This window comes from Apus apus, chromosome 13 (assembly GCF_020740795.1).
Source record: "Apus apus isolate bApuApu2 chromosome 13, bApuApu2.pri.cur, whole genome shotgun sequence".
NCBI lineage: Eukaryota > Metazoa > Chordata > Aves > Apodiformes > Apodidae > Apus > Apus apus.
Genome location: NC_067294.1, coordinates 15,674,468 through 15,690,482, shown reverse-complemented (window position 1 = coordinate 15,690,482; position 16,015 = coordinate 15,674,468). Strand labels below are relative to the sequence as shown.

At 42.3% G+C, this 16,015-nt stretch overlaps 1 protein-coding gene across 2 annotated transcripts in view; it reads right to left on the bottom strand.

Annotated features, from left to right (window-relative positions):
- Positions 1 to 16,015, bottom strand: part of KCNIP1 (potassium voltage-gated channel interacting protein 1) — a 334,144-nt gene that overhangs the window by 233,244 nt on the left and 84,885 nt on the right. Inside the window, exon 1 of one of the 2 annotated variants that reach the window (XM_051631415.1) lies at positions 11,062 to 11,080. The exons of the other annotated variant lie outside the window; for it this stretch is intronic. The gene's annotated coding sequence lies outside the window, so the exon portion shown is untranslated. Of the gene's footprint in view, positions 1 to 11,061; positions 11,081 to 16,015 lie in introns of those variants that run through there. 2 annotated transcript variants of the gene reach the window in all.

Sequence of the window (16,015 nt, the reverse complement as noted above, 5' to 3'; positions counted from 1 at the left end):
TGCTGTTGGTCTTCATATTAATAAGAACAATCAATCCAAATTTCCTAGTGAAGGCAACATCAATTAAGTGATAATAGTCTTTAAAATAAACTACGCAACGAGTGTTGGGTTTTGACAGACTAGGAGTCACAAACTTTGTGTGCAGCCTTGCTTTAAACATTAAAGCCAAAACCACACAATTTGTAAACAACTTGGGTGCCCTCACTCTTTAGGAGATGCATAACTTGAAGAAGATGCCAAATGGAGAGGCACAAAACAAAGGCCTGCCCTTGGTGTGCTCCTCACACCGAGACAGGCCAAGCCACTGCTTAGGAGTTAATGCCCTGCTCAGAAAAGGGTATTTTCAGACAGAGCTGACAGAATTACATTGGCCAAAACACACAGAAATAGAATATTTGATCTGCAGTGAGACATCCACCTCCAAGCTTTCTCCTACCTCTGTTTTTTATGTGATAATCTTCCCTTAGAAATACTTAATCTTTTTTTCTTTTTCTTTTCTTAAATGCATCAGTTCTTAGTAGATATTCCAGTCATTTTCCTAATGGTCATTGATGCCTTTTAAATTCCACTTTCTTCATCGCTGTTCTAATGTCTTGCAGTTTAGTATTATCTGCAAATTTCATTATCATCCTGTTTAACACATCTTCCCAATCAGCAATGAACTTGAATCAAGTCCTGCAATTGATTCTGGCCGCCTTCCCCACATCAGTGCCCTGCCTTTGTGCCAAGCCTTTCAGCCAGCTCCCAGTCCACGTGGCCATGGCCCTATTCAAACCAACTGGGACTTCTTTTCTTTTTTTTAATTAAATGGAAACCTGCATGAGGAAATATCAATTAAGTTATTAAAATCTAAATATATCACATTAGGTGTATTCACTTAATCCACTGAAGCAGTTCCAGTAATAATTAAGTGAAAGTAAATTGGTCAAGGCCATTTCTAGACAAAACCTCAAAACAGAGCACTCGGGAGCCTTAAAAAGCAAGCACCTGCTTTATTTGAAAAGTGCAATGCAATCCAGCTAAACTACTTCAATAGGAATCACATAATCAGCCATTCTAGACTAATGATAATTTAAAAGAAAGACATAAGAGGCAAATATCATTAGTTAGGCCCCTAAAGACCCAAGGTGGATCTGGGAGAGCTGTTTCTCTGGTCCAAGCAGTGGGCATGGCAGCCTGAATAGAGGTGACTTTTGGACAGGCTTCAGTGGTGGAAAGCCCAGATATCAAGTCAATTCCTCACTCATTTAGTCTATGTAAAAACAAGATTTGGAGGCATTTGCCATTGGCTAGAAACATGCCTGTTTGACCCTAAACACTTAATTTAATTCTTTATGGCTTGTTTGCATCCCAGCTGTTTAATATCTTACAGGTTGTGATGCTTGATGATGGAGTTCACCCTCTTCATTTGTGCATGATGCACAGGCTGTGTGCTCACCAGGCAGGGATACAAGCAGGAGCAAAAGCAACTTAGGCACAAATGCCCCAAAACTGAGGTCTGAAAACTGAGCATTGATCACACACTATGCACAAAATCATAATTTCTGCTTCAAATAGTTCTGTTACCTGAGCTGTGCTGCTGGAAGTTCCCAGCACAGAGGTGACAGCCAGAGGGAGCATGGCTCTGGGGACCCTGCTGGTTCCAAAGCCCTAGTTTAACAGCTGGCTTTACCCATCCTCATGGAGGTGTGATTGAGTTATGAGAAGTGCATGTGACCATGAGGGGACTTGTAGTGCCTTCTTCTGACTGGGTATCCACATTTCATAAGTATCCTAAAATATTTAACAGAAATTTTCCAAAACTTGAGTATTCCCAGGACACGGTGTCAAACCACCAAACCAGAAGTTTTGTGAAGCTCATGGCTGAAAGACTCTGCAAAGGGAAACCTACTTCTTCCACACACAAAGTCCCTTACTGGGGGCACCAACTTTGAACTCCCTCAAGTTCTGCATTGCCCCACTGTGCAACACTTAAAAAATGTTATTTTATAACTCACTAATTATTTTCAGTACTTTAAAAAGCACATCTTGCTCAAATGTGGTCTGCTTTCACTCAGAGCTAGAAAATACTAGAGGATGAATTCTAACCATCTGACAGTATCTAAAGATAAGTAGTATCTAGGCTGTCAAGATATGCTAACAAGTAGTGATTTTGCACCAGGTTGCTCAGAAGTTGGACTAAGGTTTTGAAATATATCACTAAGTGTCCTCCACTGGTGGCAGCAGAGTCTTAAAACCATCAGACTTCAGGGGAGACCTGCAGTGAGTTGCCTTTATGAATCAGTTTAGGACCTGACTTGGGTGCAATCCAGGCTTCTATTATTTACTACTGACATATGCCAAGTTGAATTTTTTCTAACGTTTCTGCCTGATTCATAAGGACTCTAACAAGAATATTAAATATAGGCCATTACATTTATTTTTACTTGACTAGGTTGTCTTTATTAAGAATTCTATTTAGATTAGTACCAGGAAATCTCTTGACATATATTGCCTTGCAGCACTGAAAAGATTATGGGAAATGACTGTGTATAAGAAGGCTTCTCTTTGAAGTACAGTATTTGGGTAGAGACAGCTCCAGCAATGCTGGGTGGGCAAGCTTCACATTCCACTGCTCAGGCATGCATCAAACCCAGGAGGCTCAAGCACCCAACACGCTGCGAGTCCAGCCACCCCAAAATGACAGCATTGTCACTGTGCTGCCTGTTTAGCAGTGCCTTTTTCTCTTGTTTACACACTGTGCCATGTTGGCCAGGTGACTTTTGCTCACACAATAGCTCTAATCCTGCTCCCCAGAAGGGGCCCCAGGGAGCACTAGCTTGCTGCACACACCCCTTATTCTCCCCCTTTGTTATTCCCACACACACTTTCAGTGGACAGCTGCTCAAAAACATAGAAAACTTTGTCCCCCAAAATTAATTCTTTCTAGGGCAAGAGGCATTTCTTATCTTGAGATATTATCTTCCTTATTTTGATTAGTACTTGCTACTGCTACTTTATTTCCATCTGTGCATCTCATCCACAAGCTCTAACTCTGTTCTTTGCTTTGAGTCCTGCCAGGAGGCACCTGCTGGTGGGTAAGCCAAGGGTGTTTGAAAAGCCTGCAGGAACTCAGCAGGAATCTCTACACTACAGAGGAGCCCTTCTTCCCAGCAAGGAGGTGGTAGCTGCTAGCTGTTTCTTCCTCTCTGCTACCAGAGCCACAACTGGCTCAGACTCAGTGCTTCACCTGAAAGTAATCTCACTGGTCTCTGAGTTGAGGTTCTCTGGTTCTTTCTCTCCCCATTCCAAGTGCTAGGATAACAGTCTGCTGCAAGTTAAATACTCATTTAACCTTGCAGAAATCTTTTCCTAGACTAAATCAGGTAACCAAAGCCATTAATAAAATTATTCTTTCCCTTGGTCACATGAAATTTCATAGATAAAATTAATTATAAAATCCAAACCGTCAATTACAGATTTTAAGAAAATATCAAAATAGCTCAGATATTATAGTACCTTAAAAAGGGCTCAGCAGTGACAGCTGATCTGACAGGATGTCAGATGGCATTGGTAGAGGTAGTAAATACAGAGTCTGAGTTTTCACTCCTTACCCAGGTTGCCAGTCCTTTCAGTGAGCAAGTGACATGTCACACTCAGTCTGTGCTACTGTTCCAGACTGCCTCCTCATCCTCCCAGCTTTGGAAAGAGCCTGCAAGAGGACATGCTCCCTGCAGGGACTGAGACAAGGCTGGCTGGCCTCCTGTACCTCTGGTCTTCCTCCTTGCCTTTCTTAAACATGAGTGTAACGATAACAAGAACCTTTCCTCAGCCACCCACAACCTTCCCTAGCTACTGTGTTTCTTCAGAGATGACAGACAATTGCCTATCACTTTGACTAATGTTTTCTGCAGCCTCCAGGAACTCTCACTGGGTCAAACACATCCATCTTCATCATGGAGTGCCCCTCTTGTGCTTCCATGGCTACCTCTCTCCCACCTCCAGTGGTACAGAGGGGTGGCTGAGAGGAGCCAAAACAGGCACTGGGAACAAAAGACTTTCCAGGATCAACTCCAGCCATCAGCACCCACAGGTTTCTGAACAAGGTCTGCAGAAAGCCTCACCCAGTTGGCAAGGTGGCCTGCAGAGACCCCACCAGAGCAGCCATTCCCATACATGTTCCCTCCTCTGGCTGGCACCTGGTACCTCCACAAGCTCATCACTGGCTTCATACTGGAACTCTGCACAGTGCAGGAGAAGCACTTCCTTCTTCTTCATTATAACATGTTTCTTTCTGCAGAACAACTATTACAGCTCCTTAATGGAACTAATCAGTATTAAACCCAGTTAACTTCTTCAATAAGCCCCTTGCCATGTATTAACCTAAAAGTGGATTTATATATTAATAACATTAAAGGTTGTTTAGTGTAAAACCTATTCATATTATGAAGTTTGTCCTCAGTTAGAGCACCATGTATGCTCCCTGTGGAAGACAGGTGAACTGAACCCTCCATTGCAGATTTTTCAGCCCCAGTGTACCCAAAACATGGGGAACACAATTCCCTCAAAGTACCAGTTTATTTGTTACTTCTCAAACCATTCAACACACTGTTCTTGTTCCTTCCTTGCTCTACTGCCCCAGTGAAGAGTTCCTTAAATGACAATTAAAATGCTGATCTTCAGTTGCAGAGGTGGAACATCTTAGTGTGTTTTAACAGTTTTTCAACTAAAGCAAAAAGAGGCTGGCACTATCAAATTGTTTACAAGATGCTGGTTTTAGACTGCTCCAGGGATAAAAGCATTGAACCCAAAGCCCACATAAAATCCAACAGTCATTAAAAACACTACACTCCAAAAGCTTCAAAAAGTATTGAGAAGTTGTAGTGTGCCACTCACAGGTACCTTTTAAAAGCACACACCTCAGTGGTGAAGCCATAGGTATGAGGCAGAAGCTTGGAAAATTATCAATATTTCTTTCCAAAAGCCATTACACCACTGAGAATAAAAACATTAACACGGAACATTCTTTTCCCTGTGCTCAAGGCACGTGAATCAACTACAAAGAGCTGTCTCAAGTTTTAGGCAGGCAACAGAGGAGTAGCTGAACACATCCTCTTCTATCTGGTTTTACTTCTCTCTAATTAAACACTTCAAATGTGCAGAGATGACACTTGGCTCCCACACCAAAGCAAGCTCTGTGTGGCCCTGGGGTATTTATATTACTATTCTAAGGCAGCATTATCGAACCATAGTTTTTGGATTATTTTTTCCATTTCTTGCAAAGACTTTCAGTCTCCCCAGAAATAAAAAAATTTCCATGGAAACACACACCCATGAGATACACGTGACAGCTCCTGAGCTAGTATACAAGACACTTGGCTGCTGTAGCCTTCCTGTGCAGAGCCCAATCACTGGTCTAGTCATTACTGGGTTTTTTCTCCTTCCTATCATTTATGTTTCTAACAAATTTGGACTAATTACACAATTGGGTCAGCTTATATTCAAGTCTTCCATAGAAATTATACTTATTAGCTGCTCAAAAAAAAAGCTAAGGCTTATTTCTTACAAACATCTTCTTGAGTTTGGTTTCTTATATCTGTGGTTGTGATTTTACTTGCTTCACAGGGCAGATTTATTCCTTTTGTCTTGCTTTAAAGCTGTGAGATGACACAATAGGTGCTTTGACAAAGCAAAGCCCCCTCTGCCTGCGTTCTGCTCTGGCTGGCTGCAGCCTGTTACAGGATGGAGAAGCACATGGGTCACCCATGCAACCTTCCTCCTTGCTGCTGCTGTTCAGATCCAGCAGGTCTTGAGAAAGGCAAAGAAAGCAAGTGAGAGAAGAGACAGGAATCGAGAGGGAAAGGTGAAAAGAGAGAAACAAGCTTCAACACAGAAGACCCTGTATCATGGATTAACCCTGGGCTGGAGATTAAACCAATGATACAGATGTTCTTTATTAACCCCTCTCCCTTCCCCTGTAGAGAAAGGAGAGAGAATAAGGAGACTTACAGGTTGGAAACTAAACTGCACAGCTTTAATGAAACAGGAGTGATAAAAAGAAAATAATTAAATACATACTAATATATACAAATATATAGAAAAATGATGTCATGTTTCATCCCCTCAATAATGCTGCAGGACAACCCTGGGGGATTCCTGCACTTGACTCCTGGAGCCAGCAACAGACAGAAGCTGGATTCAGGAATGCAGGGATTCAGGAATACACAGATGGGGATCAAAGGCAGACAAGCAGACTGAGTGGTCCAAGGATGCCAGCCACGGATGAAGAGAGCTTGACCTTTGTGATCCCTAAGTTTATACTGAGTATGATGTGCATGGGATGGAATACTGCTTTTGATCCATGTTGGTCACCTGTCTGGTCCACTCCTTCCCAGAGGAGGGTTGCAGGAGTGACCCTTTTAACTCCCTTTTGTTTCTGGAACATAAGGTATTTTTCAGACCCAAGCAGTGGTCTTAGTCCTGCACACCATTCTCCAGCAGTAACTGTAAATGTCAAACGTTACCAGTCCTAGAAGCAGACACTAACTAAAAAAAAAGCTGTTAATTTCAGCAAGTGCAGCTACTTAGAAAAGACTTCACTAACAAGTAAAATTACAGAAATAAAACTAGTTCTTTATTCTTGGTCAACCCAGGACTCTTGGTTTCTGCAAGAACATGCAATTGCTCTCACAGGCCTTACCTCACTCAAGCTTTGACAAGGCAGTTGACAGGACAGAATCAAGCCTGTTGCAGAGTTAAACTTCCTGTATTCGTGTTTTTCGTTTTTGCTTTTAAGATTTAGTTAGGAAAAGTATCCCAAGGACTTCCCAGCACCTTCTTCCTACAGCAAGTATCCTGTCAGCACATCCCTAGTGCAGCAGCACCCTGGTGCAGAGGCCAGGCACCTTCCATCTCCACAGGCTTCCCAGTGCACCTCCCTGCACACTCTGCCGATGATTTTTCTCTACCTGAGATGTTCTCACAACCTGAGGGGCTTTTGGAAGCAATGAGATCATATCCCCCCCCATAAGGCATCTCTAAAGCACAAACAGCAGCTCTGAAAAATACTTAACCACTTCTGAGCCTAAAAAAAGATTAGCTCGGTGCAGCAAAAGTAACATTTTCAATTAAAGTCTATGCACACAGTGGATTTTACAATGAAGTTAAGTCACTGCAAAACATGCTATTGTCAGATGAACTCTTTTTCTGGTGACAAATATATATATACAGTGTTGACAATACAGCACACACAGATTTATGACATCAGCTACTATCTGTCTGGCTGCTGAGCACCCTGCTCGCAGCTCCCGAGCGTGTGATGTGGGCAGTGAGAGTATCTCATGTGCAGGCACAGGGAGGCCTCCAAGGAGGCCACAACAGCACACAGCTGAGAGCAGAAGGTGTGCAGAAACTGCCTTGTGGGGCACAAGCACTGAATGATGAGCACAAAGAGAAATACTGAACATGATCAAACTGCCATTCAGGTGCCCTGTGAAAAAACTACTGCGTAATCATGTAACTGGAGACTGTATCCCATTCTGTGTGGCCCAAAGAGGATCTGCACACCACAGTGCACACCTCTATCACTTGGGCTGATGGTCAGACTACAAAAGCAGAGATGAGAGGCAGGTAGTCGTCCCTCTGTGGGCTGGCAGGTTAAATGTGTTTGAATAGCTCCATTTTATATATGGGATGGATACAGATCCAGGCACAGTGGATTTTTTCTAAGAGACAAAAGGGTATTCACACAGATTATCTTTATCCTAACAAGAAAGCTCTCTCCTGACTCCTCTCCACAGCTGATGGTCAGAGCCTGGCACTGGAGGGTGATTCACTCCAGCTAAATTGGGCTCCTGCTCCCAGTCCCTCTCCTGAGGGGCTGTTCATCCTCTGTTCGCTTTACAGAGGCCCCTGGAGAGATGAGCCTCACCAGGCTGAAATTAGCCTTAGTGAATACCTTCCTGTATCTAAGCAGCAGAGTCATACTGATCTCTGAACTTGCTGCCAGAGGGATTATTTTCATTTTATCACATTGGCAGGGAGCCTGGTTTTGTTGCTGTCCTCAACCAGTGGAAACACTCAGTCCTATCTCATCAGGTCTTTGCTATGGCAGGACCCCCAGACACAAGCAGCTCCTGGTCTTATCTGGTCACAGCACGTGACACATTGTTAGGCTATTCTCTTACTGACCAAATTACTTCTGGTCTTCACTACTCATTTTTGACAGTGAAAATTGTCTTCCTAGACATGGTGATGCTCATCTAAGCCTCCAGTTTTGAGCTTGCCAGCTTTTAAGTCACATTAAAAGGTGAAAGAATTGTGTTCTTAGCTTGAATGTCTCCACAGATCAGAAACAGAGATTTTAATTATTTCTGCCTCAAAGAACATCCAAGGGCTAGAAGCTCCCCTCTTGTCCAGTGCCCTACAGTGGCTACTGAAAAGAAAATGTAACACAGATGTGTGTGGAGATGGTTTGCATGAGGTTGTGTTTGTTCAGTGAATTAAGGTAGACAGCCTGATGTGTCCTTCTTTTAATTAACTTTGTGTTGATGTGCCTATTACAATCTGCACTTCAATTTGACCTGCAGGCTGATTTCCAGCCCCCTCTTTGCTGACCTGCCCCCCTTACTCCTCCAGCTTAGCCAGGCAGTACTGGAAATCAATAGCTATCTCAGTATTAAACCTAGGTTAAGAAGAGGACAACAGAAGCTGCAGAGTCTTACTATAAGTATTTGATACTCTCATGTCAGGAAGACTGAGATGATTTCCAGAAAAGACTTGGCTGGTTTAAACTGCTCCTTTTGGGAGAGCCAAAGAATCTCATTTGGCAGTGAGAGATATAAAATGCAATTCTATTAGGAAAGTTCATAAGAGTTCACTGGCAATAACTCATTCATATGGTTGCAAACAAGTCACAAAGATCAAAATATCTTTCTCTATACAGTGGAAACTATTAAAATTCCTATAGGCTTCCCACATTGACACCTGATAAAAATTCAAAGAGGTAGCAGAACCTATATTTCAAACACAAATATTCTAGTCCTGTATTGCATCATGTAGGAAAGGCAGTATGGTTTATTATTCAGCAGACCCAACATGCAATGGAGCTTCGAAGAAGAAAAGCAACAGTGCCTTTCTTATGGCTTAGCAGCCACAGCAAAGAAAAAAACATTAAACCTTGTGAGAGGCTTCATGAACTCTTTTTTAAAGGCCAGCACTGGGCATAGCTGCCTGGGGTTTAGGGATTCAAGAATCTAAGATGGTCTCTTACCCTCACAGATGCCATAGGAAACAGCAGAGCTGCTGTCACCAGATGACTGACTGGTGGTGTTTGTGTAGGGAACTGACGGAATTCCTGGGGGGTGATGCTTTACCACTCATCTGAGGTTTCCCCACACAGAGAGAAATATGTCAGCTACCTAGAAGGACAGTGATAGAACAATCCAAATATACCTTGGATTTTTAATGAAAGAGGAAACACCCTTAAATAAAAATAAAGGAAATAAAATTACTCTGAAGCAGTGCCATGCCTGTGTAGATGAAGTGAGTCATTAATATTGAATAAACAGCTGGAAGGCTGTTTAACTTAGCTCTGCTGAGAAATAATCAAATACATAACCTCTACCCAATTGCTTTCTGCAAGTTCCAGCTTCTAACAACTTTTGACAAGTGAAGATGCCAAGGAGCTTTACACTAGCCTCTGGATCTGTAGCTCCTAGAAATAGCAGCAAATCCTTCCTCATCACCTTGCAGAACAAGGTCCTGATGTGCCTGCAGTGAACAGCCCCCCCAGTCAGGTATAGTTGTGGAGTTTTTCTGTTACTGTGTGCCTCAGCCACAATTATCAACACAAATTATGACTGCATTAATCTTCCTCTCTTGCTTAAACTATGAGTTGTCTCAGAAAAGAAAGGGCAAAGGCGACATGCGCAGATGCCAGAGCTGATTATTCAAAAATCCTCACTGACCATTAGTTATTAGAGCTGCCTGAACAAGCATAAGAAAAGGTAAGTTGGACTGGAGAAGGAGCAAGAAATCTGGCATTGGTCTTTCAAGTTCACCTGTCATTATTACTACATGAATAAGTAACAGAAATAAAAATTACTTTTTGGGATTTTCTAGCACAATTTTATCTGTCACTCTAAGAAAGTGCAGAGATCTCTCCTGAAAGCTTTACTTTATGTATTTACTCATATTCTATTACTGTTACAAAGAGGGACTTGCTCAGTGACATGTCATTTTGTGACACAATTTACCTCAATTATTACTGCATACACTTAACTGGCTTGTTTCTTTCCTTTATTTCACATTAATAGTTGCCCAGCTCTTTCATTCACAAGGCAGATTTTGAGGTCAGAATTTTCTGAGCTCAAGGCTTCCTTACAGGTAAAACTGTCACATTGCCTGTTTACCAGGTATAAAAAAACTTAGCAAAAAATTATGCTGTAACATGCAGAACATTACACAGCCTGAAAACTTGGCATCTTATTAGTGAGAAAATATAAGAAAATCTAGAAACAAGGCTGAGAAGAAAACCAACAGTGAACATCAAGCTAGCAGAGTACAAAGCATGTTTGTACACAAAACTGTACAACATGCAACTGTATTTGTTTTTTTTCAGACTGGTTAAATAACCCCACGATTACTGGTGAAAGATTTCTAGTATTGCATTCTGCTGCAGTACAACACACTTTCTCTCATTTGTCCTCTTGCAATTCCCACAGCAACAATGAAGCAGCAAAAACTTACAAATTCTGTCCGAATATTCATGCATGCACACACCCCCAAAGCCCCACCATAGCCAAACATTTCCTGAAGGGAATGAGCAATGAATTCTGTTTGAGAGACCAAGTCACATTACATAAAGAGTAATAAGACACAGAAATCTTGAAGTTTCATATTTGACATGTGAAAAAGTCAAGCTAAAAGGAAAAAACATAAGCTTTAATTCCACAAAGGCCTCCAACAGGCTGCATTCAGGAGCATATGAACAGGCAACCCAGTGACACAGGCAGACATTTTCTTCTCATGTCCCCAGAGTGGCCTGGCTGCATGCAAAGGAATGGAGGAATCTTGCCTTACCTAGAAACTATAAACCTGTTTCCCTCACAGACGAACAGGATGATGATAACACATCAGGTAGCTGATCCTCTGTAAGCAGCACTGTTCAGTAGCAGCACTGGCTCCTGGGAAGCCAGAACTCCTTCTGCATGTGCATTCGCAGAGTTTTTAAGCAGAACTTATCCCTTCCCCCAAGCTTTAGAGCTGCCAAAGAGTAGGGGGAAAAAGCCTTCATGAAACATAAAAGAAGCTCTTCTGAACTTCTCTTTTAAAAGGAAAAACTGCTCAAGTCCATTCAGAAGGCAGGAGCCACTTCTCTGAAACAGTGACCATCAGAGGCAAGTGCACAATTAATTATTCAGCAACAAAGGCTTGTGATAAAACCTCATCTCCTGGTGGTTGCTGTCCACATAATGCAGCTCCTAGCATGCTGCTCATCAAACGTATGGCTCCTCTGACCTCAATTACTGTGACTCTCCTACAAGTTATTTCTGCAAAACTATTCCAAAGTTTTGGTGGAGTGAACAAAGGGTTGTAATAATAAAAGTTCAGATCTATATAATCCTCTACATAACCAAAGTGACCTTACAAAGTCAGGAAAAACAGTTCAGAAAGTACCCAAATATTCATGCAAAGGTACGAGCATGTCTGCAACTCCTGTATCAACACAAACAGTTCTGCTGTTTGTCTGTGGCAGTTGCATGCACAAATAATTAGAGAAAAAATAGCTTATATGATTTGAGATGCAAGGAAATGCATTAACTTCTTACTTGGAAAAATCTGATCCACTGTGGCCATCTCTTTTCCCTTGAGAGTGAGCTTTTTAATGAATAAATGCTGAAGTACAAAACCAGATAATCTGTTGCTGAAAACCAGCCATCTCTTAGAAAAACATTTTCTTCACTTTATTTACAAAACAAAGAGAGAACTCTAAATATTTTTGCCCATACAAAGTTACAGATTTACTAAACTCTACATAACTCGCACAGAGACTGAAAAACAGTTTGGCCCCCTGACATAACACCTGCAACACCACTGTACCAGCAAATCACTGTTACTTTCCCACTTGCTAACTGGCATAATCTACTTGCAGCATCTTGAGCATCTGAAAACCAGTCTAATTGGCAAAATGCAACACTTGCAGGTTTGACATCTGATACAGGAATAAGAGCCCCATTTACTGGCTCTAATTTAGCAGTGAAACAAGTAATCTCACAGTACCCATATAAATTTTTCCCATATTAAGCAGCAAAGAGGTGTTCCCACCATTCCAGACCCAGGTACAATGCAAAGGAAGGCATTAAATACATTTCCAGCCTATCCATTCCTCCTGGCCGGGCTGCAAGAGCCCTGCAGAAAGGACCATCCACAGGAGATTATGTTAACCTAAGAGCTTGAGAAGTTGCTTGCTGGAGTCAAAAACAACATGCTCCTTCTTGCTCAGCCATGGTGGGATTTAGAGCTCCAGCTCAGAGCATCTCTGGCCTCACAGGGTAAGGGCTAAACCAGGCACCACTGCCATAGAAGTCACAGCACAGAGCCATGCAGGCAAGTACTAGGACTGCACAAAACTGCAGTAACCATTTATTTTTATAAGTTAATGAAAAAGAAAATGATACCTTCAGTGCAAGAGGTGTGAGAAAATGACTTGAGCCAGCATTCATTGAGCCAAGACATTTCTTCTAGCCCTGAGAGACAAGCACATTTTTTAGTCTAAACCACATGAAATTCACAACTTAAACTAACTAATTCCATGCTGCAATTTCAGGTAAGCTCCCAAAGTTTAAAGGAAATCTCAAACCAACACTTTGAGCCGTAAGAAGAAAAATTAGTATTTTGGAGAGAGTGCCCACTGTTACCAAGAAGTGGTTTGACACAGGATCCAGCGTCATACCATACTTGCTAAAGGGAAATCGTATTCCTTTCTAGCTTTTAGATTTGTTTTTTGTACTCATCACTTGTGACAGCTATTCTCATCCTTCTCATCACATCACTAAGATGGTGAGCATCAGCTGCTTCACGTAGTACAACATAGCAGGGACACTCTGACAGGGACCACACAGGGAGAAGAAAATTGTTTTTCTTCTCAGATGTCTCCCTGATGCTTACACCCCCTGGTGGACTGAAAATTGTTACGTTGTCTGAAAGAGAGATGGGATTATCACAAAGATTAAAAAGCAAAAGGAGAAGCAAGAAGGAATAATCCAAGACGTACTAGGCACACGTTTAAAGTATATTTGAGAAAGTGTATCTCACTTCTCATATTGGTGTTGAAACAAGATGCATTAACTGTCTAGAAACTGTCTTTATACTGATGCCCTTTTTTATCCTAAAAGGCAGATTTTTCAGGCCTGGTCTGTGTCAAAAAGCATTATTACACCAGGAACATAATCTTTCTGTTTTGAAGCTAACATAGTTAAAAGAGCAGCAAGTACAGCTATTGTCATGTAAGTGTGACTTAGAGCAGTTGAGCTCAGCAGTCTCTGCATGACCACAGAAACCCTTCCAGAGCCGTGGCTACACTGATGTAACTGGGAGAAGCAGGAGCAGCAACCTAGGCTTGGGAAGGGGTACATTGACTCTACAAAGCTTAACTGATACCTTAGGTAGCACCAGCCACCCATTTACACATCCACAGAAAAGCTGGTCAAAAAGTTAGTCGTCTTCAAAATGCGCCTGGTGCCGTGACCTCAGCCAGCTACCACCAGCTGCTTCTGAACAGAAAAGTTCTTATCACCAAGCAGGTTTTCATTCCCAGTTATGAAGTGAAGGAAATACAATCAAAGACTTCCAAAAACAAATTTAATTATCTGGGCAAAGCTATTGCCATCATACATCTTCATAGAGCAGAAGTGGCATCTCAAACCAGGCATTTCCAGCACCACAAAAAGAAATTGAGCACAGCAGCAACTACAAAACCTGCAATTTCTACTGATAAACCAGGGCTTCAGGTTTTCCCAGGTGTCCTCCCTGCACTTACTGACCAGCACAGATGCTTTGACAAGTCCCTGGTACATTGCAGCAAGATTGGCAGGATCCAATACCTTTAAGACAAACTGAAAAATATATATTTTAAATTATTATCTGCTCTGTAGATCTCTGGCACTTGAAGAGTGGATCAGCTGCCACCCACTGCAGCCATGGTCCCAGCCCCTTCTGCTGCCACTGGTTACACACTAACAGGTTTGTTCACTAACAGGCTTCCTGACCCTGTGGCTTTTTGCATAGAAGTCCTGACCACTCAATCCGCAGAGTCTTTCAAACTCTGGCAGCAGCCATGGACCAAACCTTAATTTCATTCCCTACATCTTGCCCTCAAGCTTCATTTCAACTTCCTTTTCCTTGCAACAAGTTAATATTACCACCTTTCTCACATCTACCCCTTACTTGGTGGTGCAAGGAGCAATGAAGAGCAATGAACAAACATTTGTCTACTACAGCCTTCACGGATGCCACATGCAGCAAATCCCCAGGAAGCTAGTTGGCAGCTTTCTCCCATCAGCACCGACACTTCGTGCAGCTGAGCCAGCCCCAAACAGCCCGACAGACCCATCTGTCCCCACTGCAGGGCTGCCTCACAGCACAGCAGCCAGGTGCCACTTTGCACTATTCATCCAGCAGTAACCAGGCTGGGCTGGCAGCCCTCTGTTATTTCCACACCACCCTTTTATTTTTATATTATTATTATTTTTTAGGAACACACAGTGGGGTAGATGTCTCTGAGATGAGTCAGAAAGAGAAAAACTTTTAAGATGACATGCAAGACTCTGTGTTGTTCCACTGATGTGAAGTGGTGCAGCTTTCCTCTGAGAGGTCTAGTCATATTTTTGAATTGAAGCTCAGAAAATAACTCGCCAGAGCTGCACAAAGAAACAGCATGTAACCTCTTAGTACCTGTCCAAACAAGGGCAAGGATAAGAAAGCATTACTGCTTGCATGACCACCATGAGAGATAAGTCCTGGTTTGAAGGAGCTGTGACACAAGACACAACCAAGAAGCACATTTGGAGAGAAAAAAGGAAAAGCAGAAAAACTAAGAAATTTTATTAATTCCTCTTGGGTTGCTGGAATATTCAAGATGAAAAATATTCAAGATGCAAAGTTTGCTTCTATGTATTCTTGTGAAACATCCACACATCTCTCCCTGCAACTACTGTTTCCATACTTTAATCAAGGCATAAGAAAAAAAAAGATGCATGCCAGAGCTCCAAAGAAAGCAGCATAAACCCAGGACAGCATTCCTCACTATTTCCAGCTTTTGCTCCCATGCTTTCAGAAGTTCCACTCCACTGAAAAATCAGTTATTCCCTTCACCTCCTTGAAAGTGTGACCTAAACTGAAAGGATTATAGGGATAATCACAGCAGCCACCTAGCAGCCTGATTCTGCTGTGCTGGAAGACATTTTACACTGATAAATGCTTTCCATGAAAACAGCATTTGTTTCAAAAGTAAAAGTGCTTAACAATTGGGGAATTGGGAAAAAAAATCTCTTTCTTCCAGTGAGGACAAAGCAGGCATGTAAACAAGGAAAAATCAGGGAGCAAAGATAAAAAGCACACACAAAAAAAGTCACAACTCAGATGCTTACATGTGCACAGGCACAGAACTTCTTTGTGAAAGATTCTACTAGGTTTGAAAAATGCATTTGAGGAGAGAGAGGAAGGAGAGAGAAACAGCAGCGTTTTCTGACCTACTCTATTGAAAATAAGCTGTTCTGAATACAGAGAAGTCCCTCGAGCTTACAGTGTTACTGCTCCCCTTGGAGAAGACCCCACATGTCAGACTTGGCTAAACTAGAGCCCCTCCTCAGCACAACATTCATGCGAAGGTGCAACCCCCTTTGTACAGCTACGGAGAGCAGGAATGAGGTTTAACCTTAGTCCTGAACACTAACCTGCATCCTCCCTCCCCTGGGACTCATCCAGCAGCCACATTGCTTCCCCGTGACAGGTAGCAGGAGGGGCCAGATCTGCA